We start from the raw sequence: 15,887 nt of genomic DNA on the forward strand, positions 1-15,887 counted from the left end.
TTAAGAGATATCAAGTAGGCGTAACATGTTCTCAAAAAATTAGGGTTGGCACGCAGAAGAATTTTGAGTCAGAGATTTTGCTGGTTTTGGCACGCATTCACAAAAAGGTTGCCCACCCCTGGCCTAGGGCTTAATAATATATGCATCAGTGTTTGACAATAAAAGGACATTTTTAGTTTTTAAAAACAATATTTTATACATGTAAAACTTCCTTCTTGAGTCCTCCTGTAAGATTTTCAACATTTATCAAAACAACCTGTGGAAATAACATTATAAAGCATGGGAATTAGAATTATTTAGAATAATGGACAGAACACTATTTAGAATTGATGGCCATAGTTATGATATAAGACAACTAATTGCTTTATATAAAAATAAAATAGCATCATTATAATGTTATCTTCAAAATTTAATTCTTAATAATGACCTTTGACAAGCTGAACTTAAATAAACATTCACATTACAAAAGCCACCTTTATTTAGATTTGGTCACTAAAACCAAAAGAATCCCTTGAAAGTGCTATTCTTTTCTTTTCCTTAAAAAAATACTACTTAACAATTGTATGTCAGTTTGCTTTCCAAAAGTACTTAATATATTAGTCATATGTTATCTCACACCTTTCTTTTCTTTTTTCTGTTTTATTATTTTATTTTATTTTTTTGTTTTCTTCTAACTATATATCTCTTTTTAAAAAATTTTGTTTTATTGCTTAAAGTATTACAAAGAGTATTATATATGTCTCCTTTTTTCCCCCTTCTTGACATTCCCCTGGCTTCCCCTATCCCTCAGTGTCTTATGTCCATTGGTTATGCTTATATGCATGCATACAAGTCCTCACACCTTTATTTTCAAATGCATAAGAATTTGATTATAATTTAATAAATAGTTAAAGGAAATTCTTACACAAGAAATAGTTTGCTGCCAGTATTCCCAGACTCCCTGTTTGCACCTAACTGATTTTTCCACAAAGTTAACCACTGTCCTAGATTCACTTGCTTTTTTGACATTCTGCTACTTATGAACGCAATTTTAGGCAGTCTGTTTTTCTCTATTTTGCACTTTGTTTTTCACAATTTTTATTTAAAAAGTGTCAGGCCAAGAGAAAAGTTGCAAGTGTTGTTAAGTTAATTGAAAGAGACATTTCTGGCATAATTAAAGAAATTTAAATATGGACTGATATTAAATAGTATTAAGAAATTTTAGTTTTTCTTAAGTACATTGATGCTAATTTGGCTAAGCAGAGGAATATTTTTAATTTTAGAAATGCATACTAAGATATTTGGGAGTGTATTATTAAGATGTCAATAACTTACTTTAAAATGTTTAAGTATAAACAATAAAGTGAGTTTTAAAAACATGTAAGCTGCCTAACCTGTAGTTGGAGAACAGAAGATGATCTTGTCATCCTTTGCCAGCGACTACTCTCTACGTAAAAACAGCTCCTGGCTTGTACTGGATCCTGGCTGAGACTGAATGAATGGCTATGAGTCACCAAGTATGTGACCTCAACTGCCACTGAACCTTAACATTGGACATGCACAGAAACACTCTGCATATCATAAACTGGAAGTTAAATATAGGGACCAGGTCTGACAGATCCAAAAGGCAGAAGTAAACTGTGTGGTCAGGTGGCTCAGACCCTGTATTTGGAACTCAAGAGGTTTCAGATGAAAGCATGGCCAAATTAACATTGTGTGCTAATTCGGGAGCTGGAGGAAACGTGCGTCCCTTATATTGGGGAATAAACTTTTCACTTTTGAGGAATAAGACTGGATTAAAGATGGGCTCTGCTGTCTACCCAGCATTTGCCATTTCAGAGCTATCTTCATCCTTCTTCACCCTTGTCTATGCCATAGGAAGCTGATCTACATGGATTACATAAACAAACTATCTTAACCTCTGGCTTCAGATTGAGTTTGGCCAGTCAGAGACTGGAGGAAGAGAGGAAAGTAAATGTACAATATTTATGTCTCTAGCCCTATCACTGTAGGAGGGAGCCTCTGGCTAGCTGCTTCTCTTTACTACTTCTCTCAATAGTCATTCTGCATGACTGACTCTTGTTGAGTGCTAGTCATCTCTTCCTTCACTAGGGATGTAGGCTTGAAACAATGCCGCTCTTCAAACTCTGTGGTACTCCATATTTTTCATGTTTCCTCTACATGCTGCTTTTGCCTTTGAAACTGGTCTTTTTATGAATCCTCCTCAAATTACTCTAATTTGGTGCCAACAATTTCCTGCTGATACCCTGCTAGATACTATGGTTGTTATCACAGCATGTTTATAAACTGATGGAAATGACGAAGTAGAGAGGGAAAACTTGATGATGCAGAAGTAAAAAAAAGATACTTGCAAGAGAGAAGGACTTTCATGGATCAGAGGGAATGGGAGCATTGGCAGGTTTGGTCTTAGTAAGGAGCTGGGAAAAGGTATCCATTATAGTAGGAGGAAGGGCAGAGTATATGAGCAGAATTGCAGGTTAGGTTGACAGATCTACCTGTTAGGGTAGATAAGCTGTTAGGGTACATAAGCTGTTTTTTTGTTACTTTTATTTTCTCAGTGAATTAATAAATGTAACTTCATTAGCAAAGACTTCTTAAACAATACATAAAAAGCACTAGCCACAAAAGAAAAAAATGATAACTTGAACATCATTAAAATTAAGAATGTATGTTTATCAAAAGACAATAAGAGAGCGAGAAGAAAATAAATTTATCTATCTCTCTATCTCTCTATCTCTCTATCTATCTATCCATCCATTAAAGGATACACATCCAGGATATATAAAATCCTACAAATAAATAAGAAATAAGAAAAAGATAAATGGCCCAATGAAAAAATACTCAAACTGGTACTTGACTTAAAATGATATCTAAATGGCTAAACACATATGAAAAAGTGCTCCATATCATTATTCATCAGAAAAATGCACATTGAAATGCCACTACACTCAAATAACAATGGCTAAAATTTAAAAGACTGACAATAACAAGTGTCAATGGGGACTTGGACTTAACCTAGTGAAGTTTAGTTAGTTTAATATTGCAAAGGGAGGCAAGGGAATTGAGCCTATGGACCAAGAAGTGATTTTAGCATGGAATCTAAGGTAGGGAAGTGGGAATGAGTACCTGAGGGGGCGGGGAGTATGGAAAGTGAAAAGATCTGTGATGGGACCTCATGTGCCTAAATAAGTTTGGGGGTTTTAACTCACTGCTTGTGCTTAGTATTAAGAATGCTCCATCTCTCTTCATCTTGTCACCACGAATTGCACCTCAGGGACACAGGGGCATTACATCCAGGATGTATAGAAGGAGATATCCTCAAAATGCTTTCTTGCCCTCGAGGATACTTTTGTTCCCACTGAGTAGATGCATGCCTTTACAATGTCAGTTAGACTGTGGAAACACAACATTAATCTTTTTGTATAATCTTCTATTTGTGTAAGTTAAAGCTATTCATTCCAGAGGAAAGCAGCTGTGCAGTAACTCCATTTCATGGTGAAAGGGTGACGAGCTAATGGGAGGTGATTTTTTGAATGACCAAACTGTCTTCAGTACTCATTTCATATAAACATAAACATTCACCTGGATGTTAAAAAGTAAGTGAATAATTTATATAATAAAGAGCTACTTTTAATTATTGCACTGAAGAGATTCTCAGGGTTGTTAGACAAGCTGCCAGGCCTACATATTGGCTTTTAAATTATTTCACTCATTCAGCCAGGAAAATGGTTTTATGTTGTTTTTTTTTCCCTTCCTGAATACAATAAAGAATGAAAGATAGCCAGCCTGGCTCATGAATACATAATGAACAGTGACTAGAAGAGACGAGTCTGGTAGCACCTCAAAGAGTAAATCAACTATAAACTATCCCCTCGTTAATTTTCTGCTCAGCAAGGTGCCATTGTTATGAATTTGAGGCAACATATAAAGACTCACTGGGAAGGCTTCATACCCTAGTGACTTACAGGGCAGGTGCAAATACTGTTCTCCTCGGGTATCACCTGTGAGGGCTAGGCACCCTGGCTGCAGTGTTTTGCTTGTTTTCTATTTTCTCAAATTATGTTGCTATCTGCCTCTAAAACATTGTATTTTTATTTCTTTCCCAGTGTTTAAACAAAGAGATTCCATATTATTTCTGTCTTCTCAATTAATGTCACATGCTTTACCACTTATCAATGCATTATGACTGAAAATCCATCTATTATACACTTGTTTTATTTCTAGATTTCAGTTTTATACCATTTGTTTCCCCGATTACATTGTAAAACCCTCCAGAGTCAGGGCATTGTCTGGATACTGCCCTCATTGTGCATATCACAGTGCTTTGTGCTCAATGTCTTTGTGTAAGAGATAGATGAGTGAAAAGATGATTGATTGCTGGATGGGTGGTTGCATGAATGAATTTGCAGATAACTGTGCACCTGGTTTGCTAAATGAGTGGGTAAAGGAGGATAAAATATTGACATATCAGGCTATGTTCTTTTTTGTGTTTGTTATTGTTCTTAAGAATGGAAGTAAACTAGCCAATTTCCCAGTGAATTGAGTATTTTGAATCCAAGTAATAAGAGCTGTAAATTAGGAAAGGCTATATTCACCAAACCTAAATATTTTATTTTTATATAATTTTTTGTTAATCATCTCTGGGGATATATTTTTTACATTGACTTTTTTAGAGAGAATAGAAGGGAGGAAACAGGGGGTGGGGAGAGAGAAACATCATTGCGAGAGAGACACATTGATTGGTTGCTTCCTGCATGTGCCAGGACCCTGGCAGGGAATGAACCCAGATATGTGCCCTGGACTGGGTATCGAACCTGTGACCCTTCTAGGTTCGCAGGCCAATGCTGTAACAATGGAACCACACTGGCCAGAGCCAAACTAAATATTTTAACAACAAGGCAGCTATCTATATATTTTCAAATACTTTGATCTTTGGTATTTCCAAATACCTTGATCTTTTGGTTTTGCCATGAATATGATTGGATCAGCAATCCCACACACACACACACACAATATATATATATATATATATATATATATATATATATATATATATATATGCTTTTAGGAGCCTCAAATTATTTTGCACACTTTAGGAAAAATAATACCAGTAGCAGGCATAATATTGATAAAATATTGTTTTTCATGTAAAAGAAATATATGCTCATGAAATAAGTTTCAGACAATATAAAATGTTTAAAGAAAGTAGCCATGACTTATATAACTCCAACACTGGAAGATAACTGCAAATATATCTGAAAAAAATTTGCTCTTTCTCTCGTTCTGCATGTGTGTACTATTTTAAAATATAGGTTGGGTGTAAAGGGTCAGCCATCCCTAATCCTTAACCAGAACACGAAGTAAGAAATGCGGAGAGACTTGCCTCTCTTTGATGTCTGCAGCAGACTGTTTCCAGGTGCTGCAGTTTCCACATTCATCTACTGTCACCTGTCCTCTGTCCCCCGCCCCGCCCCCCCCCCCCCCTGCCCCTCAGGGAGCCTTAAAACGTGTGAACTGCACTTCAGCATTGTTGGTAAGGCAAACTTTTGCTCTATTGCTGATTTTTGCTTCTTCCCAGAGCCAAGAAGAATATAGCCCCTTCCAAGATCTCTTTCCTAAATGTGCAGCAGAAAGTCAGCATTGGGGAGGTTCCAGGGTCAGAAACCTGGCTTGGGGTCTTGATAGAATGTTTTCTCTGTTTATTATCAGCTAGGCTAAAAAAAATCAGTAATATATTTATTAAAGTGTTTCATCCTGACTGCTCCAATTTAAGGTAAAACACTAAACCTGCTCTAGATCCTGATATAGTTTCTTCTTGAAACTCTCCTTTCAGATATGTCTCAACTTGAAGCAGAGAGGGTAGGTAGAGTTGACAGTGCTGATGACAGAGGGGTCATAGCAGTGAAATCCTGTTGCTCTCACTGAGGTCTTTAAAGGGACCTCCTGATTCTTCTGACCTCAGTGGGAACTGGGGAAGGATGCATTAATTGCTCCCCTTTTCTGTGGTTTGGAGAGAACTGCTGTCTGTTAGGTGTAGAGAATGGAGACAGCCTCCCAGTTCCTCATCAGAAAGGTAAGAGGTTTCCGTGTAACATGCCTGGCCTGCAAATGTGGAAAATGCTATGCCTGAAGGCTGGCTATAGTAGAGAGATCCTGACAGCCTGACCTGCATAAGTGTGGAAGGAAGACAGGTCCATGAGCAAGTGAAGGAAATTTACAACCCCTTCAAGGGACTCTCTAACTTGGAAGAGCAGGACCTAGCTGATGGGGACAGATGGCTCTAAATGAACTAGAACTAATGGAAGGAAATTTAAGTAATAGCCCGTGGGAACTCTCAAGGAGATAAAACTAGTATTAAAAGTACTTAGGGAACAAGATACCATCTTTTCTGCATTTGAAATTTGAATAGATGAACTTAAGAAAAAAAATGACTTCTCCTGAGCACAGAATTTAAAAGAAATATCTCACAATGGGGAGCTAGAACACAGGGAGATCTGATGTAGAAAAGGGTCAGAGATTTAGAGGATAACTCTAGGAGAGTTATATGGGGTATCCTGAACCCTAAGGATCAAAGAAATTCTTAATAGATTACAGCAGGGGAAAGATTACGTGTGTGTGTGTGTGTGTGTGTGTGTGTGTGTGTGTGTGTGTGTGTGTGTATAATAGCTTAGGATGCTTGGTATCACTAGAAACTAGAAGAAAATGGAATAAATTGTGTAAATTGTGTAGATCATTGAGGGTGAAGAAGAACTATGATTCAAGAACTCAATTTTCAGTCAATATATCATTTATCATTCATCTGTGAGGACAGTACGGTAGGCATGATTGTAAAGATGGTCCCCAAACATTCTTCCCCTATTAAATAATAATGTTGATACTGATGTGAAGGGGTTTTTCAGATACAATTAAAAATCCAAGTTAGTTGACCTTAAGATATGAAGATTATCCATGTGGTAACAGCAGATGAAGTCAGAGATTCACGCTATTGCTGGCTTTGAAGATGGAGAGGTCCATATGCCAAGGAATGTGGGCAGCCTTTGGGAGCTGACAAGGCCCCTGGCTGACAGCCAGGAAGAAAATGAGGACCCCATTCCACCCATAAGGAGCTGGATTTGAGCACCACTCCGAGTGAGTTTAGAAGTGAATTTTCATCCAGAATTTCCAGATAAGAACCAATTTAGGCCAACACCTTGATTTCAGCCTGTGAAACCTTCAGCAGAGATTCCAGCCTGAGTTTCTGACCCATACAATTTTGAGATAATACTGGCTGTTTTAAATTTTAAGTTTTATTGAGAAATAATTGACATCACTGTATTTTAAGTTTGACTTATTTTACGTTTGATGGTTTGATTTAAATATAATTGTGAAATTATTACCACAACAGATTCAGCTAATACCCATCGTCTCAAATAAAAAGAAAGAGGGAAGAAAAAAGAAAGAAAAATAATTATCCTTGTGATGAGAACTCTTAGGATTAACTCTGTTAACAACTTTTCTATGTAGCACTGTTAACTATAGTCATCACTTTGTGCATTACATTTATAGTACCTTACTTATCTTACAACTGAAAGTTTGGACCTTTTGACCACCTCCCTCAGTTCTCCCTTTTCCACCTTCTACCTTCAGTAACCACAAGACTTACATGTTTTTCTGAGTTAGTTTTTTTTTTCTTTTTTTCTTTTTTTCTTTCTTTCTTTCTTTCTTTCTTTCTTTCTTTCTTTCTTTTTTTTAGATTTCACATATAAGTCAGATCATACAGTATTTGTTTTTCTCTGCCTGACTTACTTTACATAGCATAATGCCCACAATGTCCACCCATGTCTTCAAAAGTGGTTGTATTTGCTCGTTTTTTAATGGCTAAATAATATTATATTGTATACTGATATATACTGCACCTTTGTTATCCACTCATCCACCAATGGATACTTTGTTTTTTTTCCATATCTTATTATAAATAATGCTGCTATGACCATGAGAGTGCAGATATCTTTTTGAGTTAGTGTTTTTGTTTCCTTTGGATATATTCCCAGAAGTAGAATTGCTGGATCACATGGTAGTCCTATTTTTAATTTTCTAAGGATCCTTTCATACTTTTTACTTTATTTTAAAAATTTATTTTAAAATTTTTTTTTTCCAGTTGACATACGATAATATATTAGTTTCAGGTATAAAACACAGAAATTAGGCATTATATAACTTATGATGAGATCACCCTAATAAACCTAGTACCCAGTTGATCCCATACATAGTGATTACAATATTTTGACAGATATTTTCATATGCTGTACTTTACACCCCTGTGACTATTTTTATAACTGGTAATTTGTACTTCTTAGTCCCTTTCACCTTTTCACCTGTCCCCCAACCCACTCCCATCTGGTGACCAGCAGTTTGTCCTCTGAATCTATGAATTTGTGTCTGTTTTGTTTGTTCATTTATTTCATTTTTTTAATTCCGCAGATAAGTGAAATCATATGATATTTGTTTTTCTGCCTGACATAATACCTTCTAGGTTCATCCATGTTGTTGCAAATGGTAAGAATTTTATCTTTTTCGTGGCTGAGTAATATTCATTGTATATATAAATCATATCTTCTTTCTTCATTCATCTATTAATGGACACCTAGGTTGCTTCCATATCTTGGTTATTGTACATAATGTTGCAGTGAACATAGAGGTTGCATATTCTTTTCAGATTAGTTTTTATTTATTTATTTATTCAGATAAAATACGTGGGTGATATGATAATTCTATTTTTAATTTTTTGAGGAACTGCAATACTGATTTCCACAGTGGCTACACCAATTTACAATCCCACTAACAATGCACAGATTTGGTGTCCGCCTGCACTTGCTGGCTGAGTGGGAGGAGTGTCCCACAAAGGAACAATGGCACCTGCCAGTGCTTTTGTCCCTGGACAAAATTGCCCTGGCTTCTACCCGCCTAGTCCTCGCTCTGAAGTTAGTCATTTTGGTTCCTCCCCATATGTCTGTTACTTTTTGAGATGCTGCTCCTGCACTGGAGCTTAGAGCAAGTGAGTGTGTGAGAAAGTGAGCCTGTGCACTATTTATTAAAGAAAACCACAGTCTCTAGCAGTCCGTTGTCTTTCTTAGGTGCAATTCCTGCTGAATGAACCAGATGTTACGGGGACTCCTCTCCTCTTGCCAGCACTGAAGCCCTGGGTTGGGGAGCTCAGTGAGGGTAGGAACCCTTTTTCTTCAGGGGGCACTTCTGCCTCACAATTCTTCATCGCCATACCATCGATTTGCAACCTGCTCGTTCCATGTCTCTGCCCCTCCTACCAGTCTCAATGTGGCTTCTTCTTGATAGCTTTAGTTATGGAACTTCTATTCACCTGGTCTTCAAGTGGTTCTCAATATTGATTGCTCTATAAAATTGTAATGTTGATGGGATCAAGGTAGGAGGCTAGGACAGACTGGCACTTTGACTGGCACTCCCTTTATACTGTTTTCCATAGTGGCTGCACCAATTTATAATTCCACCAACAATGCACAAGGGTTCCCTTTCCTCAACATCCATGCCAACGTTTACTACCTCGTGTGTGTGTGTGTGTGTGTGTGTGTGTGTGTATGAAATATATTTTATTGAATTTTACAGAGAAGAAGGGAGAGGAATAGAGAGTTAGAAACATAGATGAGAGAAACATCAATCAGCTGCCTCCTGCACACCCCCTACTGGGGATGTGCCCGCAGTCAAGGTACGTGCCCTTGACCGGAATCGAACCTGAGACCCTTCAGTCCACAGGCCAATGCTCTATCCACTGAGCCAAACCGGTCAGGGCACCTCTTGTGTTTTTTATGGTGGCCATTTTGACAGTCATGAGGTGATATCTCATTGTGGTTTTTAAAACTATGGTTTCCTGTCCATTTGCTATGCAGCAATAGAAAATGAATAAAAGTGTATTTAAAAATATATACATTTTCAGAGAGCAAAATGTCCCATGTCCTATCCTGAAAGAAACACCATACTCTCATTGAATTAAAACAGAAATCTTAAAATAGAGGGGAAAAATGGAGAGCAATCAGTAATAAGCAATGAGGCTTTCATTATAAGTGATTACAGGTACATAAAAAGAATAGAAATCTGTAACTGAGGTCGCTGAAAATGTTAATGAGTTAGACTGGTACTTAAAATTCTGAATTATCCTAGCAAAACCCACAAAATAATAAATGTTAAGAATAAAATATTAAGCAAAGATATATAAGGTGAATGCAAACTAAAAGGAAATAGAAACATATCTGATGTGATGATAAAGGGACCTTCAAAGCCAAAGCATTTAATGAGACAAGGAGGAATGTTATGTGGTGATAAAAGTTACAATCCACCAAGAAGATAAAACAACCACAAACTTTAATCACCAAATAAAAACTGTTAAGTGTATAAAGCAAAAATTCCTCCAAATACAAAGAAATCAAGATGAAAACAAAATGATACCTTTTAATATATGCCCCTCAGAATATAATGAATCAAGGAAGTAGATGATATAAATAATACAACCAACATAAATATATATATCTATATTTTATAGTAATTTGGAGAGAAAAGAACATGGTATAGATACAAAATCTTGTACTGAATAATAAAATATACTTTGCTTTTTCATGCTCATAGACCTGTTATTTTTTTAAACCAGTCATGTACATGGACAAATAAAGCTTAACAAAGTCTACAATGTAGAAGCTTTATAGGTTATATTTCCTAACCATAATCTAGGAAAGCCAACTATAATAATGTTAATTATGTGAAAAGTAAGAATTTACCATAAAAAAATGTCTGTATCAAAGAGGAAACCAATACTGAAATTAAATATTATCTTTAAATTTTCAAAAATGAGCGAAAAAAATCCAACCAAGAGTAATAGAACATGATTAAAGCTGAATATTGAAGAAACTTTATGTCCTTAAATTTTTTAATGTTAATTAGAAAACAGAGACTAAAAATAAACTAATAGATTATCTAATGATTAAACACTTTTTTTTTTCTGGGATAGTACACATCATGATATATATGTTTATACTGCTTCTTTGGTTTACTAATATTTTGTTTAGAATATTTGTATATATTTTATCATTAGCAATAGACACTAATTTTAATTTTTATAGTATCAGTCACATTTTGATATCAGATTTATATTTGTTTCATACAATGAGTTGGGTTGTATTCTTTTTCCCCCCTCTCCCTTTGGAGGAGTTATTTATCATTATTATAACTATTTCTATTAAGTACATGTTTAATAGCACTTGACTAAAAAATTATCTAGGCTTGATTTTATCCTTGTGGGAATGAATATTAACTACTGATTTAGTTTCTTAAAAAAACTAATGATTTTTTATTTCTTCTTGAATCAGTTTGGTAATTTATATGTATATGGGAATGTATGAAGTTCATCTAAGTTTTCAAATATATTGCTATAAAGTTTTTCTTTTTAATCTATGTTCCATTTATAGTTTTATCTTCCTTTTCATTATTAATATTGTATACTAGAGGCCCGGTGCAAGAATTCGTGTATGGGTGGGGTCCCTCTGCCTGGCCGGTGATGGAGGCTTATTGGAGGGCTGGCTGACCAGGGGAGGGGGACCCTGGGAAGTTGGCCGGCCAGCCCCTGATCGGGGCCCTTTGGGAGGGCTTGTGGGGGGGAGGGGCACAGGAGGTTGGCTGTGGGAGCACACTGACCACCAGGGGGCAGCACCTGCATTGAGTGTCTGCTCCCTGGTGGCCAGTGCATGTCATAGCGACTGGTTGACTGGTCGTTCTGGTTGTTCAATCTTAATGGTCGCAATGGTCACTTAGGTTTTTATATAGAGAGATGTCTCCTCCTTTTTCCCCTTGATTAATCTTGACAGAGATTTTTTAAAAATTAGGCTTTTTAAAGCACCAACTTTGATTTTGTTGTTCTTTTCTATTATATGTTTGTATTTAATTTTATTTCTGATCTTATTATTTTATTTCTCCTACTTAATTTGGATTTTTTTCCTGTTTTTTCTTTCTCTAACTTCTTACACCATTTATTTTCTTCTAATATAAGAAATTATGTGTATGCTTTTCTCTCTACGCATCACTTTATCTGTAGTTGAAGCTACAGCTAATAGTATTTTTTAAATTAATAAATCAAACTTTAAAAATTTAATGGAATCTCATTTTTATATAAGGTATGCTTTTGGCACAATTCATTTGGAAAACAATAAGGCAATACATAGCAAGAATCATAGGAATGGCTGTGTGATGCCATTGACTCAAGAAATCCACTCCAAAGAGTTTTTCATAAATAAAAATTCCTGCAGGAGTAGCATCCTTGAAGGTGTTCTTAAAGTTATCAATCACAGCCAAGTACTGAAACAACCTCAAAGCCCAGGATTTAGTATCTGTAAAAGGTGCTGTTTCTGTCTGCCTGGCTTGTTTCTTCCCCACACTTCCCCAACCCCTCTTAAACACAGGGGCAGGCACATGACCCAGGATGACCAATCAGATTGTCCCATCTCCATAGCTCACAGTGATTGGTTTAGAGATGAGCCAATAAAAGTTCTTTCCTAGGACTTTTTCTATTTTTTATTTTAAAAATTTCATTGAATTTATTGGGGTGACATTGGTTAATAAAATTGTATAGGTTTCAGGTGTATGATTCTATAATACATCATCTGTATATTGTATTGTGTGTTCACCACCCCAAGTCTCATTCCATTACCACTAATCCCCCTTCACACCCTTCTACTTCCCCCTTTCTTTCCCTCTGGCAATCATCATACTGTTGTCTGTGTCTATGAGTTGTTGTTGTTGTTGTTGTTGTGTTTGCTTAATCCCTTCACTTTTTCCACCCAACCCTGAAATTCCCATCCCTTCTGACAGCTGTCAGTCTATTCTTTATGAGTCTGTTTCTATTTTGTTTGTTTGTTTATTTTGTTCATTAGATTCCACATATGAGTGAAATCATATTGTACTTGTCTTTCTCTGACTGGCTTATTTCACTTAGCATTAATGCTCTCCAGGTTTCTTCCTGGAGACACATTTGGAATGTGGAGGGAGGTAGAGAATGCCAGGCACGTTTGCAGTTGAGGAGGCAGAGGTAGGAATTCAAGGTGTCTGAGGTAGCTAGAAATTGTGAGAAAGAATTCCAGAGAGCACAGAATGTCACAGGAAAGAGTTCTACATACCTGAATGTGAGTTCCCTAGACTCTTTAGCTGCATAATGATATGCTCATGCATAGGATGTAATTCTGTATGTTCAAGCAAGAGAGCAACTAGGGAGCTGTGAGCTGAACAGTTCCCAGAATTCATCCAGAGCCACAGTAAAGAGTTCTCATTACTCACCTAGTGGATACCAAGAAAGACCACACCTTAGTATTGGGGCTAACCAAAATCTAGAAGTAAAGGCTACTCTGGACTCTAACAAAGCTTAAAGCAAAATTTGAAGGATCAAACTAAATAGCAAGTAACTTAAATGTCATGGAGTTTATCATTATTAAAATTGTCACTCTTTGAAAGACATCATTAAGAAAGACTGGACGACTGGCCGGTAGCTATGATGCTCACTGACCACCAGGAGGCAGAACCTCAATGCATGAGCTGCCCCCTGGTGGTCATTGTGCTCCCACAGCCAACCTCCCGCAGCTGACCAGCCTCCTGCAGTCCCTCCCCCTGCTGGCCGGCCCCAATCAGGACTGGGCAAGATGACCCCGATTGCAGGCCAGGCTGAGGGCCCCCAACCGTGCAAAAATTTGTGCACTGGGCCTCTAGTATATACATAAAATAGATGTAAGAGTTCTTTTTATATTCTAAAGACATAAAGAAATCTTATAACTCACTAGGGGCTCAGTGCACGAATTCGTGCACCTTGAAAGGAGCTGTGGGCTGCGAGGCTGTGGTGGGCAAGGGGCGGGTCTCAGCCCATCCTCTGTGCCCCTGCCTGGCCCCTCCTGTCATGGCCCCCAGTCCCCTGTCTGCCAGAAGCCTTAATCCTGCCACCTTCACTCCCACGTACTGACAGTGCCAGCCCCACTCACACCCGTTGATGGCGTGGAGTGATTGGGATTGGTGCCAGCAGCAGGTGTGAGCAGGGCCAGTGCCATCAGTAGGTGTGAGAAGCGGCTGCTGCCCTGATCGCTCCTCAGAAGCAGGGGAAGGTGGAGAAGCCCTCAAGGGCTCAGGGCCGGCAGCAGCCGCTCGCACCCGCTGCTGGCACCAAGCCATCAGCACCGGTGCCAGGCACCAGCAGCAGGTGTGAGCAGGGCCGGCGCCAGCAGTGGGTGTGAGCAGCGGGTCCAGTGCCAGCAGTGGGTGCGAGCAGGGCTGTCACCGGCAGCAGGTGTGAGAGGTGGCTGTTGGCCCTGATCACCCCTCAGGAGCAGGGGGAGGTGGAGAAGCCCTGAGGGGTGATCAGGGCCGGCAGCTGCCATTCACACCTGCTGATGGTATAGAGCAAAGAATTTTAAGTAACCACCAGAGGCTCGCCCCGATGACAGCGACTGGCGCCCCACCTTGGTCTGGCGCCCCCGCTCACCTGCTCCACCATCCCGCTGCGGCCAACGCCCACCATGTTTCGTGCTCTTCTGCCTGCTGCTGACACCTGCCATGTTTTGTGCGTGCCCCCTGGTGGTCAGCGCATGTCATAGCGACTGGTTGTTCGGTTGTTCCACCGTTTGGTCTATTTGCATATTAGGGTTTTATATATATAGATAATAAGGAGATAAATAATCTAATATAATGTAAGCCAAAGATCTGAGAAGACCCTTCACAAAAGAACATATATAGTCACTAAGCAATGAAACATTGCTCAACATCATTAGTCAACAGAGAAACGCAAGTTAAATTCACAATGAGATACCACTACCACAATAACAAGAAAGGCTAAAATGGAAAGACTGACAATGCCAACTGTTGGTAAGTACGTGGAGCAATTAGAACTGACATTTTGCTAGTGAGAAGGTACAACGTTGAAAAACTGTTTGGCAATTTCTAATCAAGATAAACACATACATATCATATGACCTAGCAATTCTACCTCTAGATAGTCAAGGGAAATAAGCAACGTCTACACAAAGACCTGTATATTATTGTTCACAGCAATTTTACTTATCATAGACAAAAACTGCATGTATTCCAAATTTTCATCAGTATATGAATGGATAAACAAATTATAGTAATCCATACAATGGTATACTACTTAGCAAAAAACAAGAGGACTTTTTGTTACACATGATAACATAGATGAATTTTTTAAATATTATGCTGGGTGAAAGAAGCCAGGCACAAAGGAGCAGATACTATGTGATTGTATTTAATGAAAATCCTAGGGAAGACACATATAATTATAGTGATAGAAAGCAGATCAGTTACTAATTGTAGCCAGGAGCACAGATTGGGAGGGGATGTGAAGAAAATCTTGCGGGGGAGCTGGAAATGTTTTATATTTTGATTGGCTATATGTATAAATAAAGTTGATTTTTAAAAACATGGTCATTTGTCTCTTAAAGGCCTGCTACAGTTTACCTTTTATTATTCAAAGTCAAGAGGTTGCCCTTTAGCTCTGCAAGATCCTGAATGTTTTGTATTCTCTCCTACTTTGCTCCACTTTTAGTTGAAAACCAGCCAATTATTTTATGAGCTCAACTCTTTTTGATTTACCTCGTCAAATATGGCTTAATTTTTCTAAGGCTGCCATAACACAATTCCACAGACTGGGTGGCTTAAAGAATAAAAATTTATTTTCTCACAGTTCTGGAGGCTGGAAGACCAAGATAAGGTGCTAGTATGGGAGATTTCTCTTTTCCTTAGCTTGCAGAGGGTAGTCATTTTGCTGTATCCTCAGTCTTTTTTCTGTGCATTTGTCCTCCTCCTCTCTCTCTCTCTCTCTCTCCCTCTCTCTCTCTTCT

This window comes from Myotis myotis, unplaced genomic scaffold (assembly GCF_014108235.1).
Source record: "Myotis myotis isolate mMyoMyo1 unplaced genomic scaffold, mMyoMyo1.p scaffold_m19_p_5, whole genome shotgun sequence".
NCBI classification, from domain to species: domain Eukaryota; kingdom Metazoa; phylum Chordata; class Mammalia; order Chiroptera; family Vespertilionidae; genus Myotis; species Myotis myotis.